Source organism: Micropterus dolomieu, linkage group LG18 (assembly GCF_021292245.1).
Source record: "Micropterus dolomieu isolate WLL.071019.BEF.003 ecotype Adirondacks linkage group LG18, ASM2129224v1, whole genome shotgun sequence".
Classification (NCBI taxonomy): domain Eukaryota; kingdom Metazoa; phylum Chordata; class Actinopteri; order Centrarchiformes; family Centrarchidae; genus Micropterus; species Micropterus dolomieu.
The window spans coordinates 33,093,332-33,111,360 of record NC_060167.1 but is presented as its reverse complement, the minus strand read 5'-3'; the positions used below and the strand labels follow the sequence as shown (position 1 = coordinate 33,111,360).

The 18,029-nt window shown below is 41.8% G+C and overlaps 1 protein-coding gene and 1 non-coding gene across 7 annotated transcripts in view; one reads left to right on the top strand and one right to left on the bottom strand.

Moving 5' to 3' along the window:
• Positions 1–17,963, bottom strand: part of chl1b (cell adhesion molecule L1-like b) — a 68,841-nt gene extending 50,878 nt beyond the window's left edge. For 4 of the 6 annotated variants that reach the window (XM_046075732.1, XM_046075736.1, XM_046075737.1 and 1 more), the window contains exon 1: positions 17,811–17,963. The gene's annotated coding sequence lies outside the window, so the exon portion shown is untranslated. Of the gene's footprint in view, positions 1–10,883; positions 10,952–10,990; positions 11,089–17,810 lie in introns of all 6 variants that reach the window. The other 2 variants (XM_046075735.1, XM_046075734.1) reach the window with 2 other exon arrangements.
• On the top strand, positions 824–895 carry trnag-ucc. Its single transcript has one exon. It is a non-coding gene; the product is annotated as a tRNA-Gly (tRNA).
• Positions 17,964–18,029: the final 66 nt, after the last annotated feature.

Sequence of the window (18,029 nt, the reverse complement as noted above, 5' to 3'; positions counted from 1 at the left end):
ATGTGTTACATTTAGAATGACTACATCATCCATAATCCATATTCCTCAGTCCTGTCTAATGATGAACAATGGCTGGAACCCTGCATCTCAGCAACACTTGTCTGCCGTGCCAGTGCGCTCAGAATGCTAATCCAGAGTGAGTCAATTAAAAATCAGAATTGATCAAAATGCAAGTGCACTACAAACAGCATATCTCTCTAACACGCCTTTGTAAACCCGTGTCAGTACATTTAGTTTTTGAGATTTGTGATTTTTTTGAACGTCTTGAAAAAAAATCATGCACTCAGGTGGCGTTCCCCATCACTCTTGAGCTCTTTCATCCCGCACAAGTCATGAAGCACAGATAAAGTTAAAATGATTTAATCGTGTGGCTCTTCTAGACATTTCAAATGTTACGGTAAGAAATACATCTAATTCTAACAGTGAAACAAGTCATGTCACCTGGGTTGTGACTCTGAAATACAAATTATCCACAGTTTCACAGTGTAGGGCTTTTTGGGCCAGGGTGCATGACGTGATGGACCCGGTCAGGGTTAGGGTTAGCCAATCAGCTGCAGAGTAGGGGGCCTTAAAGAGACAGGACTGTAGTATTAAGCAAGTATCACACAAAGTACAAAAACAGAGTGAGGATACGCCTAAAGAATTCGTTACATACATACGATTTCATGGACAGTTAGTAATGCAATGATTTTGCATGTATGAGGTCCCGGTTCAATCCAGTGCATCTGAATTGTGTTTTACTGCTGACCATCACCGTGCAGGACTCTGGGCTGGATCAAAAAACACAAAAACACAAACAGCTGGAACTCTTTGCTTACCTGCAGCGATGGTGGTATAGTGGTGAGCATAGCTGCCTTCCAAGCAGTTGACCCGGGTTCGATTCCCGGCCATCGCAGGTCGTTACTTCTTGAGAACAACCTTCTACTTTTATTATAATACCATACCAAATACCAAACAAATTTTAGCACATCTAAAAACACATTGAATCTGTATCTTGGCGACGATTTTGGGGCTGCATAGCAAGACTACCACAGGACGCGTTTGTCAGAGGACATTCAGAGAGATTAAACAAGCATTGAGCTACCTTGCCTGTAGTGATTTCTACCAGCACACCCAATTTTGTGTTTTTAATTTTGCCATTTCCATAACACTAATGAGATTACCCTCATTGGTCAGGAATCAAAGGTAATGTAAAGCCAGGCTGGTAGGCCTGCTGTTATTGGCAGACATTGGCTTAACAAAGACCGATTGGCATCACAGTACATGTGAGTTGGCAGAGCAGATGAGAACATAAAGAATAGGTTCATTCTTCAGCTTTAAAGTAGCCTGCTCTACCGTCTTTATCACTGCTCCTTGATAACAAAACTAAAGAAATATCAGATGATATATTGTCCTTAGAATATTAAACCCCTGAAAAACATTGCATTGACCCCATGAAGTCTAATTTTGGTCAGGCTCCAACCACAAAACAACACTGGGGATCCCAGCCTCTGCTCAATATGTGGGATTGATATTCTGCAATACAAGTATTGATCGGGTTAGGTAGCAGTGAGCACAGCCTTGGCTAGGCTAGGACTAATCATCATCAGTGACGCCCTATTTGTCAGAATCTCTTTGGACACAGAAGCCAAATCATAAATCACAAACTGTCTGGGTTGAAATCCTGATAAATCCAGTCAAACCAAGCAAAAAAGAAGAACCACCTTTCTGCAGCTTACTTGGTCAACCCTATCAAATAAAAAGGCCATAACAAAACATCCAGTCTCTGCCATGACATCAGTTAAACAGCCTGTTCAGTGACAAGGACAACAGGAAACCACACTGGCTACCTATGATAATTACCGAATTTACCGCGAGCTCTCAGGAGCCCACATGGTGAAATCACTGTGAAAGCTTATTGATTTGTAAAGTGTACATCTGTAGGAGGGGATGGTTAGGCCTAAAACCAGGGAAAGGGCCAAGCACAATAATGACTGCGGGCTCTTCAGTAGAGAGTTCATTTGGATGGCTGAAAATCTATACTGCCACTAAAAAAAACAACAGAAAGGGGGTTAGACTATGTCCGCCTTTGCATGTAATTGGAAAAAGATGGCCATGTAAAGCGTTTCACCATGACTGAAGAAATAAACAAACTTGATTAATGTGCCTTGGCATGACCCTGTATTGATTTTCAAATATTGCATTTAATACTTTCTTGAGAAATAGAGGTGATAAATCTTCATTCCACCGAAATATGCATTCAGCCGTTCAGACATTTACCACCCCACCTTTTGATGCAGAAATATTTTCCATTTAAAGATGCTTAGGTGGCAATTAGAAACCTTAAAACGCAATTAAGCATGCAGTGATAGCACATACATAGCCATACATCTATTTCCCCTGCACCATCCCCAGGTTTACACTGACACCACTGTTTGTCTCACCTCCCCCCCTTCTCAATATAGAAACGAGTAAATAACGCCATCTTTTCCAGCCTTTAAATGAAGATAAACGAGGACAAACTCCCCAATTAGCCTCCTTTGGTGATAAAAGGGTGTTAGAAAGAAGGGAGTCACCACAAACGCACTCGTGGTAGCTACAAGGGCTTCTACATCCTGCATCCTGCTTTAAAGCAGAAACGCGAATGGTGAATCCATCTCTCTTGAATTAATTCATGTGTTCACACCCTCAAGTCTCACATGAGCCCTCTGAATGTGCCGAGGCAGCAGAACGGGGACAGCCATTAGTGTCCACAGCTGTACAGCTCTAATGATGATGGCTGTGGACTTGCTGTGCTCTGCATTGTGGGCACCAGAGCTCCTGGCTCTGGTCAGACAAGGAAGCATTCTCCAGCGTGCTCTTCTGTAGATAGCAGACTTGCTGCATTTACTGGGTCAGGACAGGAACCAAATGGCTCAAAACAACATCTCTTTGAGGCAGCTTTGATCAAACCTTTTTTTTCTCTCTCTCTCTTTCATGTGAATGTTTTACACTGCTGTTTAAGTCCTCAGCCTTATATCTCTTGTTATAAAACAAAGCAGTGTGTGCAAATAAAAAAATAAACATCTAAAAATTAAGCAAATCCAAGCAGCAGACTGCAGTGGCCAGCCTAGCCTTTAAACTGGGTGCTGTTTACTGACAGTAACAGAGAAGCAAAGCAAAATGTCATTAGTTTAATGGCCCCACCTCCTGCTTTGACACAACAGCAGGAAACTGGAGACATGCAGACTTATAAATCAGCCACAGTGTGAGGGGGAGACCCCATTTTGATACCATTTTCGCCACTTATGCAGCAAAACAAATCCCGCTCTGGTTCCAGTAGGAGCCAGTGTGGGGTCTTTCGAGGCTGCGCATCATAATGGAATCCCCGACCTAGAGCTATGCTTACGGTTGGCTTGATCAGAATTGGCCCCCATTTCACAATTCACAGAAAAGAGATAGATAGACGTGACTGCACTGGCAATACACACACTCCCACCAACAGTATGCTCCTCCAGCTACATAATCTATGATTCATCTCACTGGTAGTCTCTATACATTAGATATATATCCATTACTCACCTCAAGGGGTGTGATGATACACTTAGCTCACGAGACGATACACAATATTGGGTTCACGAGACGAGACGGTATTTTAACACTATTTATTAGAAATCTTCTATGTCAAACATATGATTGGAAAAATCTGTCATAAGCATGCAGTCACAAAACGAGGGTCCAGACCTAGTAGATTATTTTATATATTTTTTGACTAATTCGTTCAAGCACAGCTGTTCTACCATCTGTGATAGGAAAACCTGCAGAAATTTTAGATTACAGCCTGCCAAAAGTCTACATTAGACTAATATTGTGAAAAGAATGGTAAAAATTCAGAAAAGATGTTGAGGAAATTGGATCTGTCAACATTTTTGAGTAACAGCAGCAACATGTTTGAATAATATATCTGGGTAGTAAAGATTTTTCTCAAAAGTGTTATCACTAGCACAGTGTGTATATACAATGCTATCACACATGAACAGCAGTCAGCTTCCCTGTCGTACTTTACATCTCCCTGACGCAGCAGATCAAAATACCACTGCTGTGATTGCTGGAAAATCCTCATCTCTTCACTGTGATGCTAACTTGCCTCTGTCAACTTACAAACCGAGCATCAATCCTTCTTTGAGAAGAATCATTGTTTTTCACTCTATTTGAACAGTTCTTTACACTCTGGGCGTGCAGCGAATGAGAGGAAGGATGTTGTTTACTTCATGACTAAAATAGCTGAAACCAACCCAAAGGAGGAGCAGCTTTGGTCTAAAGAGCATTGAAAAACGAGGGTTTGCGTGAATGGGGAGAAAGACTGTCCACTGTTGCAAAATCTGCATGAAGGTTCTTTGAGAGCCAGCAAAGTATGTCGAGGCTCACTGGAAGGAATGCAGTCTGTTCTATTATGAACAGGGGAAGTGTGGACTGCCCTTCATAGAAAGGCACAATGCACGGGGTTAATAGCAGTGCTTCTGGCACACTTTCGACCCCAGCTAAAATCCCATTACACTACAGGTGGTAAAGAAAAAGAGGGGCACAAGTATTCAAGAGGCCTTCGTGTGTGTTAGTAATGACATTCGACACGGAACAACAGACGAAGACCTGCCTGTAACCTTCAAACTCGCCACACCTCTTCCACCGGTGAACCACAGGAGGAAGCAAAGCCATCTGTAACTTTGGTTTAACTGCAAATGGGGAACCAGGGACTGCTCAGTGCTCAGGGATACGATCCAAATGTTTCAACAGCAGGTGAGTTACACCGCACAGCAGAGCCGAGGGGCCTATAAAGCGCCGGTTCAACAAGAAGACAAGAATACGCACCCTGGGGGAATCAGACCTGTGGACAGACTTTCATGAGGGCACGGTGGCGAGGGCTTCACCCACTTCACACTCTGAAAAGGATAATCACAAATCCAAGACACAGGGTTCAAACTGTGGCTCAGCTGGGCAAGTCGCTGTTATAAAAGGGATTACTGAGGTGTAAAATGGTTTAAAAACAGGAGGTAGGAATTTGTTATCTGTAGTCTAGGGATGGCACACGTGAATTCATCAGCTGTCAGAAAACTGACAGACCTCAAGGCTAATGGTGTCAATTATACGTGCTTTCTGAGGTGATCTCTGTGAACACACTATGTCAAACTGTCAACCCGTGAGCACCGTGGACCCCTAAATTATCATGGCCCCTGCAGAGCTGGCAGTCTCTTGTTCGACTATTTTTGAACGGCAGATAAATTACAGAAGTGACATCAACATGACTTGAAAGAGCTTCAAACGTATTTTTCAAATGAAAACACAGCACTAAAGGACTAATCAGGTGTTATTCCCCTCTTAGTGACACTGGAGATACAGGGTATATTTAAGGGCGGTTTTAGAGTAGGAGCACATGTAAAAATGTGTTAGAACACAGCTGCCTGCATTACACATTAATCTGCTATATAGCATCCAAAGGCACCCACAGTGTACAGCGACAGCTTTATTTTATTTATTTTAGTGAGGTGTCTTGGCTGTAGAAATGTAAGTCCATGTTCAAAGTTCAAAAGGAACACCATTCTGTATTTTCTTTGAGTTGAATTTTCTCTCCAACGTGAAAAATATTTTTTCTTTACTACAATTAATTCATGAGAAAAAGCCATCATGCATGACTGACTAGAATTTAATCTGCAGTTTTGAGAGAATGTGTGAGTCTGTGGCTGGTGTGTGGCTATAGCACACTATGAAACAAAGTTAGACTACCATTTCACCAAATAATAATCCTGCTCCTGTTATCACACTTGTGGCAGATGCAAGGAAATTAGAGGCAAAGCCGGCGACAAAACTCTTGACACTTTCTCAAGAAAGTAAATCAGGAAGTCAATTTAAATGCAAATGTCTATGTTTCAGACAACCGATTGTGTACACTACCGTATCTCAAGTACTTGTGGTGCTGAGGTTGAACCGTAATAGGGAAGACCACCCTGACGTCCTCACCGGGAAGATGACATGCCGCCTCAGGCCTGTGACACACCACAGGAAACCAAAACGGTCAGCAGAGAGCCACAGAGAAGAGAGAATCCATCCAGACAGAAAAAGCCTGTGGTACATGTCACATGACGACTGATGGGAGCGTTTCCAGAAGCCTAGGATATCAAAGTAGGATTTCTCTAAGATCACCTCTATTGATCTGTTTTTGTTTCTCAAAGCCAATGCTTCAAGCCTTTAAGCCATTTCAAATTGGCAAAGCTCTCACAAAGAAATGGTGTGGTGTTTGTTCACACACAGACTTAAGGATTTTGATAAAGCTAAAACATTGTGGTTTAGACAGACGTGGATACAGTTTTAACCTGACCAGAGTCTGAACTACGGCACGGCGTAATGAACCCAAACCAGATCTGACCCAGATTCAAACAACAACCTACAGATGTCTGTCTGTTAATGTAAAGCATAAAATAATGTGCAAAGTCTGCCTAAAACAATTTGAAAGACAGAGTAATACAAGTGCAACCCTAGATAAGAGGATTCTACAATGATGAATAAAGAAACGTTCCTCTCTTTTCCTCATATTATCAACAGGATTAAAGTGAAACACACTATTTGCGACATTTCTGTAATTCTCCACCATAGCAAATTAGCATATGGCTGTTAATCATGCATTGCCTATGCAACAGAACAATGTCATCATTTCTCTCCCACACCCTACGCTTTAAGAGATTTTCTTCTTAGGTTGTGCATTTTGTTGAGTTTTCTGTGCTAGTTTATTACCAATATTTTCTATTTGTCTTTCTGCTCTGGAGAAACACACTTTCCACACACACATGGGATCATGGCTGATAGAAAGACCCTGCAGCTGTAGCATAGATGCTATTTCAAGAGAACCTTAAAAGACTTGTAAGAACTTTGGGTCAGTCTAACTGTGACTAAACATTTTACTATTATAATCTATTTTCTAATATACTACAGAAGAGAAACGAACTTATACAGCATTCGCAAAAAAACGGTCAAATTATATGCATACTGTAATCTACCTACTTCACTATCCTCTGAAACAGGAGTTCCAAGCTACTACGGTACAGTGTTTGCATGCTATTTTCTAAAAGGAAAATAATTAAAATGGGTACTAAACTGGTTGGCATTTCATAATGAGCACTACACTCAGAATTAGCCTTCCTCTAGTACTTGTGTTCGGGAAAGCCTGCGTTACATTGATTAGCTAATGCAATTAAACAGTATTTACCCCGACCACTGCCCTCTTGTGTGTTCCAATGAGTCAATTTGTGCCTAAAATGCAAATGGTGCAAATAGCACCAAGCTATTTTCTCCAAGCCTCAACATCATAATGGCTCTACCTGACCAGAATGAGACAATGTGACTGGTCTCATTTTGCCGACAAAGCCCATCCCCCGATTCTCATTAGAACTCCACTCTAACACTGTAAACCGCAAAAAACATTTACAAGGTGATTTGGTTGTTTGCAATCTGATATGAGGCCATAAAAACATGCTCAGAAAGAAGTCTTGGTTTCTGCCAAAAAAAATCTGAAGCTGTAAAAATAATGAGGTCAAGAAGATCTTTAGTTCATAGCTGGTGGTCTCCGGGTCATGCTTGTAAAAATGGAGAGTGGAGCTCCCCCAAGCTGATGAATTAATTTGGATACGTACCAGCTTGGCAAGATTTTTTCACTCAACATTTGCTCTATCGGGGGGTGAGTACATTAAGAAACAGACGTGCTGAGTTCTGGCTCTTTGTAGAAGACCCTAAAGGACAACTGCAAAGACTTTCACAAACTATCACAATGTTAAAAAACTGCTTAAAATAACTATGTTCTAGCACATATAGAGGGCCGCTATGCACTTACAGCAAAATACTGCAGCGGTGTAGCTAATGGCCAATAACAGAACAACGCTGCAAGACCAGGCTATCTCTAAGTTTTCTAGTCTAAGTTTTATATGGTGAATAAAAGTCTATACAATCTTGTATCCCCGTTAGGATGAAAAGGTCATTTGTTGTCTGCACATTCTCCAGCTATGATCGAACCAAAATGACAAATTGGGACAACAGCTGCAACAGAAAACAAAAAAGGGACTCTACTTCTTGCTCATGTGTTGGCTCACTTAGTAAACTGACCACTCTGCAGAACATCTTCTTTGTTTCACGATTCTAATCATGCTTGATCTGCTCTCTAATCTTCCATTTGGAGGATAGTGCTGTGCTGGACTCCAGGCCTCACTGGAAACTGGCTCTTACTATGCAAAACAGACACTGGGCTCACATGTTCACACCAAATCAACACACACGGAGCTGCACTGTCTTGAGGCTCCCAGCAGTCCACTTACAGCACCCAATGGAGCCCAACACGATGTAATGAGGTCCCAGGGGAAGCCTCTGGACATAAAGCACTACTGCCCTTCCTGTATACCCTGTCACACTGACACGTATTGCTCACCTACTTCTAGACAGACTACTACATCCCTGAGAGGATACATTATCTCAAGCACAGATTTGTTCGTCACATTTTTTCTGAATTTATGCAAAGACAGTTTTAAACAGTAAGGTTTTACTGAACAGATAGCAGAGTGAGCTGCCTGACTTTAATTGAACTTTTCCACAGCAGACATTTTGGCAAATCACAACAGGGAAAGCACAGGCGTAATTAATAACATTATGCATGACTGATCAATCTATTTAGGTGAGCTGGTTCAAGTCAAAATGTCTGCTGTGAAAAAGGTCTATTTGCCTTCCGACTTTAAATATCAATACCAAAACAATCCTATTCTCATTTCCTTACATATAGCAGCAACAGCCAGTCTGTCAGCCCACCACTTTGGTCTAGACTAAAACTGAATGTATCAGAATGAAATTTCATACAGACATTCATGATCCACAGAAGACAAAGCCTACTGACGTTCCTTCCAGATGTTTTGGATCTGGATCTTCGTTCTTAAGGAGATTCGGCCTCTCATCTTGTCACTCTCTCTGTTCCTTTCTCCTACCTGTGTGCTTTAGTTTTGCCTCCTGAATGTTTGTGTAGCCTGTCAATTTCCAGGTTTCCATGGCGGAGAGGAGGTGGCTCAGGTCCTATCTGTTTGGCGACACTTGAAGTTGCAAAAACATCCATTCATCGTTATACTGTACGCTACGAACTATTTATAATTTTGTCATCCTCATTGCCAGTACTGTAATTGTATTACGTCAGTCTATTCTGTACACACTTCGCCTGTCTGTCGACCTGGGGGATCCCTCCTCTGTTGCCCTTAGAGTCTAAGAATAGAGGGTGTACAGCTTGTGAAGAGACTTGAGACAAATGTGTGATTTGTGATATTGGGCTATTGGCTTAAATAAACATTTACTTGACTGGATAAGTAATGACATTCCCTTCAGCCTCAGCTGTACTTCATGTTTAGTGCTAATTAGGAAATGTTAACATGCTAACATGGCAAATATTATACCTGCAATACAGCAGCATGCTGGTATTTTCATTGATTAGCTCACAGCACCACTGTGCCTAAGTAAACCCTCACAGAATCATAGTTTTTTTTTTTTACAGAACCCTTTTTTTAATTTAACAAAATTAGCTACATTCCTCAAATACATACACAAGACAAAGCAGCCATTATAGGTTGATATCTAAAAAGTATTATGCTTCCATGAATGTAGCACCATGGTTACAAAGAGAGGAACAGTTTTCTTTTGAAGGCAATTGAATTACATATTCGATACAATTCCACACACACGTTTCAGGGATTAACAATATATCATGAAATTACTCAATAATCTGTTAACATCTATCTTATTCATTCAAGTGAAATTCAAAACATTTGGTGATTCCAGCTTATCAAATTTAAGAATCTGCTGCTGTTTTTTATCATTGTAAATTAAATAAGGTTTTGGGGTTTGGACTGCTATTTGGACAAAACAAACTATTTGGGGTCTGAGAAATTGAGATGGACAATTCCATCAAAGTGGTAAATAGTACCAGCTTTACAGCATCATAGTATGAGGCATGTTTCACTTCTGTCGCGGTACGTCCCCTGCCTGTCACATGTGTCCTCCCTCATCCTCGGTGCCCTTCACTTCCCTGTCCCATGGGTCCCCTTGCTACCTTATCCACGCAGCCACGCACAATACCCTTCATGGGACACAAAAGGCAATGATACCGGGCTCCTCAGTTCCATTCTCTACATTTGTCACGTTTATTACTACGTTCTTTGTTCGTCTTACCTCTCTATGCATGAGTTATCCCAAATTGAGCCCACAATTGAAATGGAAATCATCCCTGTATCCTAGTGACTTAAGGGCAATAACTTCTTACTCTTTGAGACATAGCCGTCATGTTTGTTGTTCCTTGGAGAATCTTATGGTTGTGTTGCCCTTTTCACCGTGGTTTTTAACATAAACACTGAATTTAAAGGATTAATACCCAGTGATTCAACAGCGGCGAAAATCAGTTTGAAGCTGACAGCAATGTACATTGGGATTAGAATTCTTCTCATAAAATATCCGCTTATTGGATCTCTTTATTGGTTATGGTTTTCTGCATAATCTAAATTGATTAATCAAACAAAAAATGTATAATTCTAAAGCCATATGAGGCGCAATAACAATACATATTGCTGTCTCTGTACTGAATCCAGAAGAGGATGGAAAACATCCATGACAAACAGCCTGGAGGAACGGATAACACAACAAGTGCAACATGTGTGTAAATGCTGTCGCTTGGACATAACAATAACAAGACATTCTCATTTTTCCTAAATGATGACATGTAAACACAAGATATTATAAGACATGAAAAGCTTGCAAGTCACGCAGCTGGAAGCAAATAACAATATGTCTGGGTAAAATGTTCCAGCTTTGAGAAAAGAGTCTCAGCACCACAGAAAAAGCACAATGACAGGCTATACCTTCAGGCGGGGACGTGTGCATAGCACATCACCAGTGTTGGCTGCTGACCTCTCCTGATTCCCTCCTGCTGGGAAAAGAAGCACTGAACATATGAGATAACACTGACCTCACTGCAGGTTTGTCCTTCACTTTACTGATTAATTGTCCGTGCAGCGCGAGAAGCCACTGATCATGCTCACCCAGTGGCCCCAATGATGCAGTGGCCTGTTAAATAAGAAATAAACCTTGATTCCTGATGATCAGCACCTCTTATTTTGCATCTCCTCTCCTTCTACATTCCCCATCAGAGGCTGCATGGAGGGAATCATTTCCAACACTCCTCTAGCTCTCCCCTGAACCGGTCACAGGTATCATTAAAATCTGGTAAATAAATAGGCACACTGCCAGAGAGAAGGCAAGGAAATGAATATTTCATGTAACCAAACACATTTCCAGAACATACTGGCTAGAATGTGCCTTTCCGGCTGTCATCGGCGACAAACATGAAAGAGGAGGGCTCAGGTAAGGCGGCGCTGCGGCACTCTCAACTCTGCCTGCAGCACGGGGAGCATGAGTCGTCACTGTAATTGCTTGTAGTGCTGGAGAGTGAGCTGAACCTCAATTAGGGCCTGGGTACTTGTTAGGCTCAACACCTTCCCGTCGCATCGGCAAGCCACTCCAGGAAACACACTCTAACATCTCAACGCAACTGGGTATCACAGTGCAATCTTTGTCTTTGTCTTTATCAGAGTTTAGGTTTACACTTTTTTTTCATGGATCGGCGTACCTGTTCAAACAGCTAAGAGACTCTTCCTGGAGACACACATTTTTGCTTTGCCACCAACAACACGCTCTAAATGGTGATAACAGAGCGTCTTAAATGGACGATTAATCTGATACAGCAATTCATTCCTGCTCACTGTTGTTTGGCTGCTTTTTCTAATCACTAATAACCATCTGATACTCCAGATTCCATCCGACAGATTGAATTATAGCCAGAAATGACATTGCTGATGCTGATAAGAGATGCATCTACTACAGACCGTGCAGAGGTAAAACACATACAAACAATTTAAACCAGTTTTATTGTACAAATTTTCAGTCAGAATGTATCAGATGCATTTTAAATCAAACATGGACAATTCATGTTCCAGTCCTCCCTGGCTCAACTTACCCACGTATCACTGAGCCATTGATACATCTTTCAGTTTTCACTGGTAAAGGCAAGGTGTATGCAGCACGGGCACAAAGAAAGGGCTCTCTGTGTCTCTCCTTTGCCCTCCCAACCCCTAACTTTTGCGTGTACACAGGGTAATAGGTAACACATGTTGCAAGGCAAACACACACCTGTGAACAGGTAAAGTCAAAATCACAGTCTGCCTCTTATCTTTTACGTCTTCAATGCACTTCCAGACCCTTAACTTATCACCAGTTTGTGATGCTTGTGCAGAAGATGAAAACGACACAGCAAGGAGTAAGCTCAGGTGTTTTTATCACTGAGTTTCAATCCGTGTGCTGCAAACAGAGCCAGACACCATACTGCATGATGCCTCATTGATGTGCAGGTGGAAGTTTGATCTAAACAGTGTGAAATGTGGAAGTTTGATGGGACCTACAATGCGGTGGAACTTGAGCTACTGTATGTTCTCTTTCCTCCTGCTCTCTCACTCACTCACTCTATTTCTCTCTCTCTCCCCTCTCCCCTTCTCTTAACCCAAACAGTCGAGGCAGATGGCTACCCACTCAGTACTGGATTTGCACTAAAAAGTACAGTTTAGAATATTATGTATATTTTTAACATTAAATGTTAAGAATGTATTGTTTATGAGACACTTATGTAAGTCCCTAGTTACCAGATGAAACACATTTTATGCTCGCTTTGATCTCCTCAACAAAGAGTCAGGACCGGCCACTGTCAGTATCCACAGCAGAGTCAAGCTGAGAGTGAACATGAGTAAAGCTGCCGGGCCTGACAACATTCCTTGCCATTTACTAAAAACCTATGCCAATGATGTTATTACTGACATTTTCAACATATCACTGTCACAGAAAAGTCACCTGTACCTAAAAAGTCTGTTATGTCCAGTCTAAACCACTACCGTCATATGGCACTTACCCCCATTCTGATGAAGTGCTTTGAGAAACTGGTTCTCCAGCACATAAAGAATAATATCTCACCTTCCCGCTCGTCTTCAAAGACATTGAGAAAAACAACATCTATTTTAAGATTGTTCTGATATAGGGCTGCAGCTAACAATGATTTTAGTATTCGACGCTTCGATAGATTATTTCAACGATTCATCGATGCGTCGTTTAGTAAGTACTTTTGCTTGGGGCGGCGGTGCCGCCCCCCCCCCCGGTACAAGATCAGCTGTGCACGTTTATAGGTGATAGATATTTATTAGTCCTTTCAGAAATTCATAGTGTGTCATACAGCAAACATCAGACCAACAACTAGACAGCCGCTTTACCAACACAAACATCACCCGAGTGCTATACAAGTTAAGGCTCGTGTAGACTACACAACTTTAAGCGTCGGCCGATGGCCCTGCCGTTCACCCCACTTGCACAAGTCGTTGAAGCGTTCACACTACGTAACTGATCGGTGACAGGGACACACACACACACTACAAGAGCTGACAGCAGCTGTGTCACCCGACGCAGGTTTCCAAACCACGTTTTGTCAAGAAAACACACGTGAAATGTGAAACGGGAAATGAGCGATCCTGCACACGAAACAGCTGTTGTTTGTTATTATAAAGATAGCAGTTGAAACAGGGTGAAAGGATGGATTAGTACACGCAGGTAGCAGGGATTAGTTAACTCATGACTGTGAGGTTACAACTCACGAGCCAAAAAGGAGAACAACAAACGCACGTGTGCACATTTTCAGCTGAGGACTGCTTACTTTGGCTAGCATTCAACTCAACAATCAATCAGGATTTCAGTTAAATGCTAAAGTTGCTGTTACTGTTACCTTGTCTGTGGTCTTCTGGCAGAACACCGGCTGCTTTCTGATAAGGCGCCGTCGTGCTGTTGCCGAGGCGACATAAGTTTCGTTTTATGGTGGACAGACTGTGACATTACAGAGTTGTTGTTTTCTTTAGCTTGAAATAATAACATACTTTGAACACTTTCTTCTTTGTCCCTTGCTATTTTCTCTCTCTTCCTCCACTTTGCAAACAGCTCCATTATAATCACGTCGTGCTCACAGCATAAGCGCGATGTGCCACAGTAATAAATGTCCGTGCGAAACACTGTGCTGTATAGTTACATCGATTAAACAAAACATCGATGCAAAGAATTTGTGTCGAAGCATTTTATTAATCGATTTTATCGATTTAATCGATAAATCGTGTCAGCCCCATTCTGATCTCCCCCATGAAACTGACCGGCAAGCTTGGCACTCTGGGCTTAAATACCACACTCTGCAACTGGATACTGGACTTCCTCACAAACAGACGCCAGATAGTTCGGATTGGCAGACCACTCCACTCTAGTGTTCAACACCGGCGCCTCCCAAGGCTGTGTCCTCATCGGCCAGATTCCAAACAACAATGAGACTTCATATCAGGAGGAAATCACCAGCCTTGTAAAGTGGTGTACTGACAACAAACTACTGCTCAACGTCCAAGGAGTTGATTGTTGAGCTTTCTGGGAATTGGCATCACAGACGAGCTGTCATGGTCATCTCACATCTCCACACTGGTGAAGAAAACTCAGAATTTATTTATTTATCTGTATTTCTTAAGGAAACCTAAGATGGTTAAATTCTATTCAGTGCCAAGTTCTTGTCAACTTTTACAGAGGAGCAATAGAAAGCATCCTGACTGATAACATCATTGGTACCCATCTCCCGAGCATCATTGATATCGGTGAGGTGAGGTGCATGTGCAGAGCCCACAGGATACTAAAAGATAGTTCCCACCCAGCCTGACTACACTATTCTGTACGACATCTATTGCCAAAAACTACATAACATTACTAGCTTGGTTTACTGGTAGGTCCACAGGGCATTCAAGAGGTCAAGCTGATAGTGAATTTTAGAGCGCCCTCTACTGGCAACTTAAAAAATGTCTATTGCACTTAATAAAGACTGTAAATTTTGAATTTGAACGTAGCCCATCCCTCCCCACACACGACACAAGCCTATGAGTTTCTTTTAATGTTTTCCAGGGTTTTGGGGGAGTTTTTCCTCATCTAAAGGGGTCCTTGAGGGGGTTCCAGGGGGTCCCCAGCAAAAAGGGTAATTGTTTATTTTCACTATAATTCCATCCAAAAGTAACACAATTACTATTTTGGTCATGGGTTTCATGCACTCTCTGTAATAAAACATCTACCAATCTAAACCAATCAAACATAGCAATCAATCTTCCCCCTCTCCGGGACCTTGTGGCCTCCCCGGACACAAACAGTTCCAGACACTCGTACCCCCACCCATTTACCCCATACTGTAAATATTTTGCATGTCACAGCACAAACGTATTCTTACATATTCTTTATAATTCCTTTATGTTTTTTATATCTTGTATTTTTTACTTTATAAGTATCCGAAGAAAATTCCTTGTTAACCTGCTTGGCAATAAAGCAATAAAATTTCTATCAGATGGAGACCCTGGGACATGAAAAAGTTTGAGAACCACTGATCTAAACCGAGGGTCTTAGGGTAGAGGGTGTACGCTATTCAGATTGTAAAGACCCTTGAGGCCTTGTGATTTGTGGTATCACAAAATTTCCAGCCACTAACATAAAGAATGCTGCTACAAAGGATGTTCTGTTTCCTGCATTTTGTAATCTAAATGATTAAAAGGATGAAAAAGGCCCATGAAATGCATCAGGTCGGAGCTGCATATTAAGTGGTGAGAGGGCTTGCTGACATGGACCAGCTGGGAGGTGGTCGACACTTTGCTTGTCCAATTACTGGCTCTCGCTCAAATTGTTTGGTGAGAAGCATTCGACCTACTTCTGGACACAAAGCACCACTGCCCTGAATACAGAGAGGCTGGGGACCACGTGTGATGACAAGTGCCATTAGAGGCTCTTGTCTTTGGCCTAGAAATTAAAATCAAGCGCCTTACCTGATGTGGGATAATTTTGGCTATGAACACTAGAGAAGCAATATGGGATGAACAGGGGACAACATAAATAGGATCTGCTCTTCTTGAAGAGCAGCTTGAGATGATTACATTCACTAATGGCAGCCTGACCTTCAGAAGGTCTTTGTGTTAAACAGCTGTATTAGGGAGCAGCAGCACTGCTAGTACTAACTAACTAGAAGTACTAATATAAGTGGTAGTGGGAGTGTTACCACAATCTGTTTCTCTTTTTTTGGGGGGGGGGGGGGGGGGGGGGATGTACCACAAACTGTTACAGACAATATAGGCCAAGCTGATTGTGTTGTGAAAGTAAAGCATCAAAAGGAATACAAACATCAAATTATGGGTAAACTATGAAACATTTCTCTGTTTCCTGGGATTCCCTCAAAGGCATACTCTGTAATGAGACACTTCACAACAGTGCAGAGGAAACCAGCATTTGAATTTGCAGCACTTCCACACAGTACAACATTTGCATAGATTGTGAATATTCATATTGAGGGAGTCACTATGTTAACCATGTGAGATATATCTGGTCTATAAATGCATCACTTCAAGCACACAAGCTTAATGCACAACTATTCCATCCACATCACAATCAATTACCAAAGCTAGGTACCAACCAAAACACCAGGCTTCTGATTTAAATGTCACTATAATGTGATTTTAATCACACTCATTGAAGCCTCATCAGTCACTTTAATCTTGTGCCGTTTATGCTTGACTCTCGTGCAAGAGAATATCCTTAAGTGTGGACAAGGATTAAAAAAATAAATAATATAATATAATTTGTCTGTGAAAGCAACAGTTTTTTTCCTTCTCAAAAATGCATTGTTGGAGCTTTGTCAGAGGTGTCAGCTGAGATGGAAAATGTATCAGATTCTCTGTTACTAATTCTCTAGAGTAAAACAGCCTTTCAGTTCTGTTTCTAGTGCCACATGACACCACTTACCTTTTCACAGTACAACAATAAATATGCTGAAATGGCATTATATGCTTTTTCACTGCAAATCTGCACACAGTATCACTGCAGTTCAACCATCAGCTGGGCACAGCTGTCTGTTCATGCATTTATTTTTTCCCCCCTACCAAACATAACTATCCCTGTGCCTGTCTCATCCCATGCAAGATGAAATGTATGAATAGAGAATGAGATAATACCATTCACCACATTGGATGACAAGGTGTGATTCACTTCTGCGGCTCAGTGTGCAGCATGAGAGCCGGTGATAAGCAGGCAAGAGAGCATTACTGTGTAATTGGCAGGGTGGTGATAAATAAGAAGGATGGCTTGTGTGATCCCCAGTCTGTGATTATTATCAGGGATCACGTGCAGTTTACAGAAAAGAAAATTGAACGACGTTTTAGAATGACTTTAATTCATACTTATCAACTCTAATAGTTGCATCATGTAGTCCATTTAAAACGGTGTGAACCCGGGATGATAATATTTTAGAGTGGGATAACGTTAATTGTCCCTCTGCAAGGTGGGTAAACCTGTTTAAGCTAGGTTAGCCCTCCACTCCTTCATTTCCCACATCACTGGTCAGGACTGAATAGTAAGTCTAGTTATTATTCCACTTGTGAAAAGATGGATATATCACAACGCCAGTCGTGACTACATTTCCCCTTTCCAAATCCTCTCTTTTCATCCCCCTTTTCTAAATTTTACTTCCCAACCACCTGCCATAACGTTACAGGTGCCGGTGTTCCAAGCCTCATATCATGAGATTCAAAGCCAACGTTTGCTACAATTTGTAATAAGTGCAACAACTGGGAGAAAATCTGAAAATATAAGGTGACTTTTTCTTTTCCTCAGGCGACAAACAGACAGAAAGTGTGGAAACTCACCTTCAGGAGCATCTCATGTCGTGGCAGCCGTTCAGAAAGTTGGATTCTCTCACCGCTGGCAGACGGCAGAGGGAGGTTTAACTGTTAACGTAACGCGCTTTGCTTCCGAGCCGAAGTACCTCCCTCCTCCTCCTCTGGATGCTACTATCGCTGCCCCCCCCCCCCCCTCCTCCTCCTCCTCCTCCTCTGTAAAGAAAAAGTAATAGCGCTTTCGTCCTC